The following is a 12,249-nucleotide window of genomic DNA, read 5'->3' as shown; positions in this document are numbered from 1 at the left end:
GCACAGCACCACCTAGTGAGAATCCTTTGACTAACAAATGTACTTACTGGTTTTCATTCTCACATTAAATGTTGTATGTACAAAACTGCATCTGAGTTTTAATTTTTTGCCTACTCATATTGTACTTTTTACTTTCTGTATTCCACATTCTATAAAAAAAAATTCAAACTACAATTGAATAAAAACATTTCTTGATGTACAGGAGAATGATACTTTTATGTTTTTCTGTTGAGAGTGGTTATATTATTTTTTAAATATGGTGACATAGTTTGCAGTGTGGTTTATTGCAGGGTATGTACCTATTCTCTGTGTTAAGTTTCTCTGTGGAACATGTCCTATTGACCAAGGACCATCAGTAAGAAAATGCACTCTGCTCTGCACATTCACATCTACTACAATACAAAGTGGAAGAAATCTACAAACATGTACCGCTAGTCATAACATAAAAAGCCTTGAGGCCGGTGTCAGGTACCCTGTTAGATCACCAGTATGCATGTTTCCGGTGCCGTTTTAAATTCATGCTCGTGTTCCGGAAATCGCTGGATGACTTGGGCATCCAGTACATGGATTTTGGGGCCACTCCTTTCAGATTGGGGCTGCGATGGAGGCGTCGCACCTGGGTTTCTCAGTTATGACTCTTTGCAGGATTGGCAGGTGGGAATCTGGAAGGTTTAGGTAGTTTACCACTGTCTTTTCTCCATAGGATCCGGGTGGCATGTCTTTGTGATTGGACACTTCTACATATATTGGGCCCACCAGCGTGCTGGTGTTTGCCACAGGGGTTTCGACTTTGCCTGTCTCCTGTGGTTGCAGACGTTCATTGGTACGGGTCACAGGGCATGTGCTGGATTCATCTGCTGACAAAATTTGTTCTACTGTCATGTTCGTTAGGAGTGCCTGTCGTTTTGGTGATCCGCCTCAGGGGCAATGATCTCGGCAGTGTTCTAGTATGGGGACCAGGGGATATGATAACGCGGGATCTAGCAAAGGTGCTTTTACTGTTCCCGGACATCTGCCTGGTTTGGTCGGAGGAGGTGTTCCGGAACTATTGGTAGTGTGCTTGGGATCAGCGGACCATGGAGCGTTGCAGGGTCAAGCTCAATAAGCGAGTGTCCAAATTTGTGCGGGGGATTGGGGGCACTGTGGTATGGCATCGCATCTTTTAGTAAAATTATGCAATGTTCGTACATCTGTTGGTACATCTCACAAAGGTTGGTTTGGATCTATTTACCCTAGCTTTGGAGGAGGCCATGGTGGTGTTGGTGGAGCAGCCCTGCTGATTTTAGAGGGTAAAACAGCAGGGCTTGTGGCAGAAAAGGTCCCTTGCCAATCGGGGTTAGATCAGCGGTCCAGTGGAAAGGATGATCGGGGCTGATCCTTCTCCAAAGTTTGGTCAAACGTTTTGGTAATGTACGTGCCCACTGAGCCAAAGACAGGGTAACGGTTAGCATGGAGGTTAATGTTGGGCCATTTTTTGGACCAGTTTGTGTTTGAGGACAACCAGGAGGCAGGTGCCCAGGATCAGTAAGAGTGGTTGGCAAGGTTCGAGTTTGGAGATGTTTACGGGTACTTTGTGTTAATGTATTATGTTAATAATTTAAATTTTAATGATAATTATTTATATTAAATAAATCTGTGGCCTGTTTGTCACCATCCATGTTATGGGGTGATCCTCATCTCTCGGTACCCACTACCTTCACACATGAGTTTCGGCAATACACAGACACTTATGTATGGTCAAGTCTTATGTAAAACCAAATAGACTAGCATGTTGGTCAGGAATCTTGGTCCCATGATTTATCATTATTAATTACCTCCCAGTTACATGGTAAATGGGAGCGTATGAAAATCAGGCATTTGTTGTGGCTTCTACTTAACATCTCACACAGTTATTTTAAACCATATTTCAGATGTTCCCCAGTTACGAGACAATCAGAAAACTGCACTGCTTTTTTTTTTTTTCATTTTTAAATAGGAAGCATTGTGTCACTATTCCCAATCGATCCAACACCCCTATATCTTTTAAAAATTGGGAGAGAGATTTAGACACCAATGTTGATTTCAACTTATGGTGCCTTGCATTTCTTAAAATCAAAAAATATGTTCATTGTTTAGCTATAGATGGATATGGTTCCAAGGAGATTGAACAAAATATCTCAGAGCAATCCTCCTAACTGTTGGAGATGTTTTAATTTCGACGACTCAATGATACATATAAGGTGGAATTGCCCTAGAATCCAATCATTATGGGACCTTACATTTAAAATAATAACTGCGATAAGTAATATCCATTTAAATTTCACACCAGAAATAGCCCTATTACACATTTATGATAATAAACTAGAGAAAAAAAAGGAAATACTAGTTACCCATTGCCTTATGGCCACCAAGCTTCTGATTGCAAAAACATGGAAAAAAACAGACATCCCAAATATACATCAATTAAAGGGTCACATTTTGAACCAATTGGAGATGGAAAAGGGAGTAATCTGGTATAATGTTTATAAAAAAAAAAATCCAACTAGAGAGTTATATACTAACCTTATAGCAGATACTAATCAGATAGAAGGTTAAAAATAATAATAATTAAGAGAAAGGAATTACAGCGTAAAGTAGAACATATTGCCAGTGAAAGGAGATGGAGGGGAAAAAAAGAGAAGAAACGGAAAAGGAAGGAGAAAAGAGAGAAGGTGAAAAAAGAGGAAACAAAAGTGGAAAATGAAAAGGAAAAAAAGAAAAGAGAAGAGAAGGGAAAAGGAAATGTAAATAATGTGTATGCTAAATGCTATAACCGCTGTAAATACCTAAAAAAGAAAAGGAAGGAAAGGAAAAGGAAAATGAAAAAAATGGGAAAGAGAAAGGGGAAAAAAAAAGGAAAAAGAAAAGAGTTAACCCAATCTATGTTTTAGTGTTTGTAGACGTTTGAATGAATGTGAGATAATCAGAGAAAGGATAAACACAGTACTGAGAACAAGAAAGTCTATTCGGATGGTTTAAAAAAAAAAAAAAAAAAAAGCTCTAAAACAGAGTGATACATTATAGATAATAATTCTAGGATATACTTAACAAAGCCATAATAGATAAATAACCTGTGTAATTGTTGAAATCAAACCTGAAGAAAACTGGTAATAATGATATAAGGGAATGAAATGCATAGTTATATGAATATGAATAAGTTATTCTTCTGTGATTATGGTATGACTTTTTTTCTGTTTAAGTAGAATCATTGTTATTAAGTGTTCTTGCATAGCAAGACCACTTAATGTTATCTCACATATATATTATTATTAAGTGTTCTTGCATAGCAAGACCACTTAATGTTATCTCACATATATATTATTATTAAGTGTTCTTGCATAGCAAGACCACTTAATGTTATCTCACATATATATTATTATTAAGTGTTCTTGCATAGCAAGACCACTTAATGTTATCTCACATATATATTATTATTATTAAGTGTTCTTGCATAGCAAGACCACTTAATGTTATCTCACATATATATTATTATTATTATTCTTATTATTCTTATTATAGCCAAATTTGCCACCCTAACTCCTCCCACAGTTTTTACACTACATAGACAAAAATATACCAAAACGTGCAGATTGTTCCCGATCGGATTGCTATTACTTTGTGGAACGTTTCGCCGAATGGTTCACGGAATATCGTCGTTCTTGTGGCGAAATTTGTCCCATAGGAATGAATGGCAAAGCTAGAGTGGGAGCTGGCAAAAGCTGAAAAATCAGGACATGATTTCTAAACTGCCACCACTCCCTCATTTTCAGGCCCACCTACACAAATCTTATATCAAAACGTTCAGCTATCCCTGCTGCCTCTAGAAATGTCCACGGCTAAGCCATAGTCCTTATAGTTTTCACAATATGACCATTTGTTTGCAACTCACGCCTTCCATTGACATTCATTGAAACTCCACTCTGCAAAGCTCACATTTGAAGGGCAATTTCTAAACTGCGACTGTGCCTTCATTGTTAATATCTCAGAGACATACTATACATCAAAATGTAGGTCTGGGTCTTGTGATTCTCACAATATAAAGCTCTTCACTGTAGGAATTATAGTTTTTAAAATACGACCGTTTGAAGATGGCAACCGCCAAAATACTCTGACCTGTGCAAGGCTGCAGCAGCAAGTGATGTCATAGACAAAGCCTTTTACACCTGCTAATTTTTTTATAACTGTATGTTTTAATGTAACTGTGAAGCACTTTGGGCAACAACATTGCAATTAAATGTGCTATATAAATAAATACTAACAGTTACTCCGCCCACTCTAGTTGTAGACTACTGATGGAGGCAAGAACACTTCACACAATTTCCCCAGAAATTGTAGCTTTTCTAGTTATTCTTATTATTCTTATTATAGCCAAATTTGCCACCCTAACTCCTCCCACAGTTTTTACACTACATAGACAAAAATATACCAAAACGTGCAGATTGTTCCCGATCGGATTGCTATTACTTTGTGGAACGTTTCGCCGAATGGTTCACGGAATATCGTCGTTCTTCTGGCGAAATTTGTCCCATAGGAATGAATGGCAAAGCTAGAGTGGGAGCTGGCAAAAGCTGAAAAATCAGGACATGATTTCTAAACTGCCACTACTCCCTCATTTTCAGGCCCACCTACACAAATCTTATATCAAAACGTTCAGCTATCCCTGCTGCCACTAAAAATGTCAACGGCTAAGCCATAGTCCTGATAGTTTTCACAATATGACCATTTGTTTGCAACTCACGCCTTCCATTGACATTCATTGAAACTCCACTCTGCAAAGCTCACATTTGAAGGGCAATTTCTAAACTGCGACTGTGCCTTCATTGTTAATATCTCAGAGACATACTATGCATCAAAATGTAGGTCTGGGTCTTGTGATTCTCACAATATAAAGCTCTTCACTGTAGGATTTATAGTTTTTAAAATACGACCATTTGAAGATGGCAACCGCCAAAATACTCTGACCTGTGCAAGGCTGCAGCAGCAAGTGATGTCATAGACAAAGCCTTTTGTACACCTGCTAGAGTTTTTATAAATGTATGGTTTAATGTAACTGTGCAACAAAGATGCAATTAAATGTGCTATATAAATGATAACAGTTACTGCGCCCACTCCAGTTGTAGACTACTGGTGGAGGCAAGAACACTTCACACAATTTCCCCAGAAATTGTAGCTTTTCTAGTTATTATTATTCTTATTATAGCCAAATTTGCCACCCTAACTCCTCCCACAGTTTTTACACTACATAGACAAAAATTTACCAAAACGTGCAGATTGTTCCCGATCGCGTTGCTATTACTTTGTGGAACGTTTCGCTGAATGGTTCTCGGAATATCGTCGTTCTTGTGGCGAAATTTGTCCCATAGGAATGAATGGCAAAGCTAGAGTGGGAGCTGGCAAAAGCTGAAAAATCAGGACATGATTTCTAAACTGCCACTACTCCCTCATTTTCAAGCCCACCTACACAAATCTTATATCAAAACGTTCAGCTATCCCTGCTGCCACTAAAAATGTCCACGGCTAAGCCATAGTCCTGATTGTTTTCGCAATATGACCATTTGTTTGCAACTCACGCAGTCCATTGACATTCATTGAAATGCCACTCTGCAAAGCTCACATTTGAAGGGCAATTTCTAAACTGCGACTGTGCCTTCCTTGTTAATATCTCAGAGACATACTATACATCAAAATGTAGGTCTGGGTCTTGTGATTCTCACAATATAAAGCTCTTCACTGTAGGATTTATAGTTTTTAAAATACGACCGTTTGAAGATGGCAACCGCAAAAATACTCCGACCTGTGCAAGGCTGCAGCAGCAAGTGATGTCATAGACAGGGCCATTTGCACCTGCTAATGTTTTTATAACTGTATGTTTTCATGTAACTGTGCAACAACGTTGCAATTAAATGTGCTATATAAATAAATAATAACAGTTACTCCGCCCACTCCAGTTGTATACTACTGGTGGAGGCAAGAACACTTCACAATTTCCCCAGAAATTGTAGCTTTTCTAGTTATTAAGTGTTCTTGCATAGCAAGACCACTTAATGTTATCTCACATATATATTATTATTAAGTGTTCTTGCATAGCAAGACCACTTAATGTTATCTCACATATATATTATTATTATTATACTTATTATAGCCAAATTTGCCACCCTAACTCCTCCCACAGTTTTTACACTACATAGACAAAAATATACCAAAACGTGCAGATTGTTCCCGATCGGATTGCTATTACTTTGTGGAACGTTTCGCCGAATGGTTCTCGGAATATCGTCGTTCTTGTGGCAAAATTTTTCCCATAGGAATGAATGGCAAAGCTAGAGTGGGAGCTGGCAAAAGCTGAAAAATCAGGACATGATTTCTAAACTGCCACCACTCCCTCATTTTCAGGCCCACCTACACAAATCTTATATCAAAACGTTCAGCTATCCCTGCTGCCACTAGAAATGTCCACGGCTAAGCCATAGTCCTGATAGTTTTCACAATATGACCATTTTTTTGCAACTCACGCCTTCCATTGACATTCATTGAAACTCTACTCTGCAAAGCTCACATTTGAAGGGCATTTTCTAAACTGCGACTGTGCCTTCATTGTTAATATCTCAGAGACATACTATACATCAAAATGTAGGTCTGGGTCTTGTGATTCTCACAATATAAAGCTCTTCACTGTAGGATTTATAGTTTTAGAAATATGACCGTTTGAAGATGGCAACCGCAAAAATACTCTGACCTGTGCAAGGCTGCAGCAGCAAGTGATGTCATAGACAAAGCCTTTTGTACACCTGCTAGAGTTTTTATAAATGTATGGTTTAATGTAACTGTGCAACAAAGTTGCAATTAAATGTGCTATATAAATGATAACAGTTACTGCGCCCACTCCAGTTGTAGACTACTGGTGGAGGCAAGAACACTTCACACAATTTCCCCAGAAATTGTAGCTTTTCTAGTTCTCTTTTGTATGTCTATTTGTATAAAATGTTTTAAGATAAATATTTCAATAAAAACAAACTACAACATAATGAGTGGAACCCAGGGTGGATCGCTCCACCCCCGCCCCTATTTAGTACACCACTGCTGTAGAGTGATCTACAGGAATCATAGATTCAGCATATCACATGAGGTGGGCTATGTAGGAAGGGAGGTGACCATCTTAAAATAAACACCAATCAAATAAGAATAATAACAAATAGTACAAAAAGTTTGATATTGTTTACTGACTTTACAGTAAATGTCAAGTAAGTGTACATAAAACTCACATTTGTTAGAGCCTTTTAATGGCATCTGTGCCTTTAAGTGGGTGGCAGAGATGTATTGGATACCGCACTCACCAGGTAACCCTGGTGCTCTGAAACCAAGCCTGGCCAGGCCTCTCTTCAAAGATATCTAGAATAAATAATGGTTCAGGCACTCCGGGATAACAAAAAATAACAGCTTTATTGGTGCAAAAACAGCAAGGTTTCGACCCTACATGGTCTTTATCAGCTTGATAAAGAGTCAAAATGTTGCTATTTTTGCACCAATAAAACTGCTATTTTTTTGTTATCCTGGAGTGCCTGAACCGTTAGTTATTCTGCATGTCTTTTAAGTGGGTGGCAACTTTAAAGGACCACTATAGTGCCAGGAAAACAAACTCGTATTCCTGGCACTATAGTGCCCTCAGGGTGCCCCCACCCTCAAGGTCCCACTCCCGCTGGGCTGAAGGGGGAGGAAGAGGGGTTAAACACTCATCTTTCTCCAGCGCCGGGGTCCCTCGGCGCTGGGGACTCTCCTCCTCCTTCGGTCGTCATCGGCTGAATGCGCATGCACGACAAGAACCGCGCATGCATTCAGCCAGTCCATCGGAAAGCATTCTCAATGCTTTCCTATGGATGCTGGCGTCTTCTCACTGTGTAAATTGTATAATGGGCTCCAAACTTTCAGCTTGGTGTCAGATTATAGGGTAACCCCCCATTTAAGAACCAGGAAGAAATATCTGTTTGAAGAATTGGACTGGGAAGAATCTTTCAGTAATGAAAAAGGGGATTTATTTAAACAAACAACAACTAGGTGGGATAAATCACCTAAACATTACGTTTCAGTTTCTGCATTGGTATCTTACATTTGTGGATTTTTGGGGGGATATCCACTGAGTGTTATACAGATGCTTTTAACCACATACAATTTTATTACTACCACTAAACGCTTTATTTGCACACTAAATTTGTCCATTTTTGTACCAATCAAAAAAAGCATGCAATGCTGCTTAGATCAGTTGAAAGCGGATGTGTTTTATGGCTGTTAGGGATGATTTCACTATGTGTGAAATCCTACAAGAGCTCCTAAGGCATTGCAATTGGCTGTGATTGAAAGAGGGCTTCCAAATTTCAATCTAGAAGGTAGGTACAAACAAAAGGTCTTTTTTTTGTGTGCAAAACTCACAGATTCCTGCGTGGACAATGGTACTTCCACTGCACATGTAATATCTAGGTGTGGCTTCTGGAGTTGCAAAGTCCATAAGTATGACCTGCAATGCATAAGGAAATTCACAGAGATACAGACTTTGGTTCCTGTGGCTTCATTAGCAGCAATGATGACTTGTGTATGTGATGAATGTCTTGAGTGCTATCTCATTTGAACCGGCAATTAGTTACAAGCACCTACACACCATACTTATTCATAGTCTGGCAGCCTGGACAGCCCCAACAAATGCAGTCTCTTCAAAGATTTTCCAGTGGGCCATAAAATGTTGGTCAACATCCCAAGCACAGACCCATTCTTTGCAGGATTAGCAAGGGTTGCCTGCTGCGTTTATACTGCAGTACTCTGCCAACAGACATCCCAATCTACTGTCTGCAGCTTTTAATCATAAGAAGAATTGTGCTATTAGGAGTCATCCAAACACTCCTTTATGCTAGTGGTCCAGTGGGCAATAATCCCATGCTACCACCCCTGTTGTGATGTTCAAACAGTTGTGATTGCCTGTGATTACATTCTGACAGGCTTGTGTTATAACTCCAGATATTTTTCAATAAAGGTACAATATATCAGGTTTAAAATCATAATATTTATTATACATTAATAAATAAAAAAAAAACTAGACAAACATTTGTTCGCAGATTTATGGAATTCCATATGTAATTAAAATATCATACTTTTTTATGAATAAACAGACTTGTTTAAATGTCTCCTTTGATTATTCTTGGCAAGTAGCGCTGCCATCTAGTGGAGTAACATCTCTGTCAGTACAGTGATGTTATTGTACAACCTTATTATTCTCTGAGTACAGTGTGGGCCTCAGCACGCAGTAATATGTCCCAGAGTCAGAGTGCCTTGATTTAGTAACATTCAGGGGGAATTGTTTGTTTGTCTTGTCCTGTTTGTGGAAGAAACGGCCTTTAATTTCCTTACTGAGGTCCTCCACATTTGTTATGTCAGTAATGAGATGTTGAGGTGCACTCCCAGGTTTCTGTACGTACCAAAACATGGAATAAGCAGCTACATCATAGCTGCAAGATAGCACGGTCTCCCTCCCTTCATTAATGAATACTTCACTGGGTGTCTGGGTGACTTCTTCCCCTGAAGTGCAATCTAAATGAAAAAAATATCAAAAAGAAGATAAGCCTCATAGACGCACAATGTAAGGTTTATATAGAATCTGATATGATTATGATATTGCTGAATAAAAACCAAACTATATTATTGTAAAATCTTAGAACTATCAGTGTAACATACAGTTTATGTTGCAACCTTTCAAACCCCTTTTCTAGGATTACCCATGCCATATTTCCACAATAACAAACTATTCACAATTAATATGGAGTACACCCTTAAAGTCGTCATAGTGTGTGAGTATCAATAGGAAACAATTGTATTGCTTATTGTTTCGTTTTCAGTGATGGAGGAAAATTGAAATTACTTACATATAAATATTACACAGAGCAACAGGGAAACATGGGCAATGATGTTCATGCTTCCTGCTCTCCTGTCTCTGATGTGCAGTTGCAGTGTGATGTACAAAGTGTGTGTATAAAGCAGAACTTAATATAATGCATGCATAGGAAACAGTATAGTGCAGGGGGGAAATGGGAGGGGCATGATAAAAGAAATAGACCAAGGGTGCTTTTTTGTAAGTAGTCCTTACTAACTCATTATCTCAGATAAACATAGCTTCCATACTTTCTTTAACCTGTGGCATTCGTGTCAAGTTTGCAATGTACAGTTTCCAGTTTCATTTCTCTGAAACATTATTATTGTATTTGCACAGTGTTCTTAATTAGATCGTTATGTTTTATAAGGTGAAATAGTTTAATCAAATTTAATAAAATAATGCAGGGAATTATGAAAGATTAAAGAAAAGAAAATGTTACTTGCGCTTTCTCCTTAATCCCTATGTATATTTAGACAAATGGAGGTCATTTAGTTGCTCCAATGGCCATTGGAGGGAATGCCCGCCTGCCAACGTCAAGGCAGACCCCCCTAAGCGGGTCCTAACACTGACCCTTCAGCCTTTCTTTTCTTTGGTTTTTACTATATATTGGGGCTGATGTGTATTGTAGTCCTTGCTGCTTAAGCGCAGGACTTCTCTTTTTGTATTTGTATTTACTTTGTAATACACAGCCTGGTTACAATGCTGCTGCCCATCCCATGTGTTCCCTATTAAGGGTTAATAAGTAAAGGGGTGTATATAAAAAATACCCCTTTCTGTCTCATTAGAGATATCTTTGCCAGAAGCTCAAGGAAGCAGGCTGAAGGGTCAGTGTTAGGACCCGCTTAGGGGGGTCTGCCTTGACGTTGGCAGGCGGGCATTCCCTCCAATGGCCATTGGAGCAACTAAATGACCTCCATTTGTCTAAATATACATAGGGATTAAGGAGAAAGCGCAAGTAACATTTTCTTTTCTTTGGTTTTTACTATATATTGGGGCTGATGTGTATTGTAGTCCTTGCTGCTTAAGCGCAGGACTTCTCTTTTTGTATTTGTATTTACTTTGTAATACACAGCCTGGTTACAATGCTGCTGCCCATCCCATGTGTTCCCTATTAAGGGTTAATAAGTAAAGGGGTGTATATAAAAAAATACCCCTTTCTGTCTCATTAGAGATATCTTTGCCAGAAGCTCAAGGAAGCAGGCTGAAGGGTCAGTGTTAGGACCCGCTTAGGGGGGGTCTGCCTTGACGTTGGCAGGCGGGCATTCCCTCAAATGGCCATTGGAGCAACTAAATGACCTCCATTTGTCTAAATATACATAGGGATTAAGGAGAAAGCGCAAGTAACATTTTCTTTTCTTTGGTTTTTACTATATATTGGGGCTGATGTGTATTGTAGTCCTTGCTGCTTAAGCGCAGGACTTCTCTTTTTGTATTTGTATTTACTTTGTAATACACAGCCTGGTTACAATGCTGCTGCCCATCCCATGTGTTCCCTATTAAGGGTTAATAAGTAAAGGGGTGTATATAAAAAAAAATACCCCTTTCTGTCTCATTAGAGATATCTTTGCCAGAAGCTCAAGGAAGCAGGCTGAAGGGTCAGTGTTAGGACCCGCTTAGGGGGGTCTGCCTTGACGTTGGCAGGCGGGCATTCCCTCCAATGGCCATTGGAGCAACTAAATGACCTCCATTTGTCTAAATATACATAGGGATTAAGGAGAAAGCGCAAGTAACATTTTCTTTTCTTTGGTTTTTACTATATATTGGGGCTGATGTGTATTGTAGTCCTTGCTGCTTAAGCACAGGACTTCTCTTTTTGTATTTGTATTTACTTTGTAATACACAGCCTGGTTACAATGCTGCTGCCCATCCCATGTGTTCCCTATTAAGGTTTAATAAGTAAAGGGGTGTATATAAAAAAATACCCCTTTCTGTCTCATTAGAGATATCTTTGCCAGAAGCTCAAGGAAGCAGGCTGAAGGGTCAGTGTTAGGACCCGCTTAGGGGGGTCTGTCTTGACGTTGGCAGGCGGGCATTCCCTCCAATGGCCATTGGAGCAACTAAATGACCTCCATTTGTCTAAATATACATAGGGATTAAGGAGAAAGCGCAAGTAACATTTTCTTTTCTTTGGTTTTTACTATATATTGGGGCTGATGTGTATTGTAGTCCTTGCTACTTAAGCGCAGGACTTCTCTTTTTGTATTTGTGTTTACTTTGTAATACACAGCCTGGTTACAATGCTGCTGCCCATCCCATGTGTTCCCTATTAAGGGTTAATAAGTAAAGGGGTGTATATAAAAAAATACCCCTTTCTGTCT

Source organism: Pelobates fuscus, chromosome 5 (genome assembly GCF_036172605.1).
Source record: "Pelobates fuscus isolate aPelFus1 chromosome 5, aPelFus1.pri, whole genome shotgun sequence".
NCBI classification, from domain to species: domain Eukaryota; kingdom Metazoa; phylum Chordata; class Amphibia; order Anura; family Pelobatidae; genus Pelobates; species Pelobates fuscus.
The sequence above is the reverse complement of the archived record's forward strand: the minus strand, read 5'-3'. Positions refer to the sequence as shown.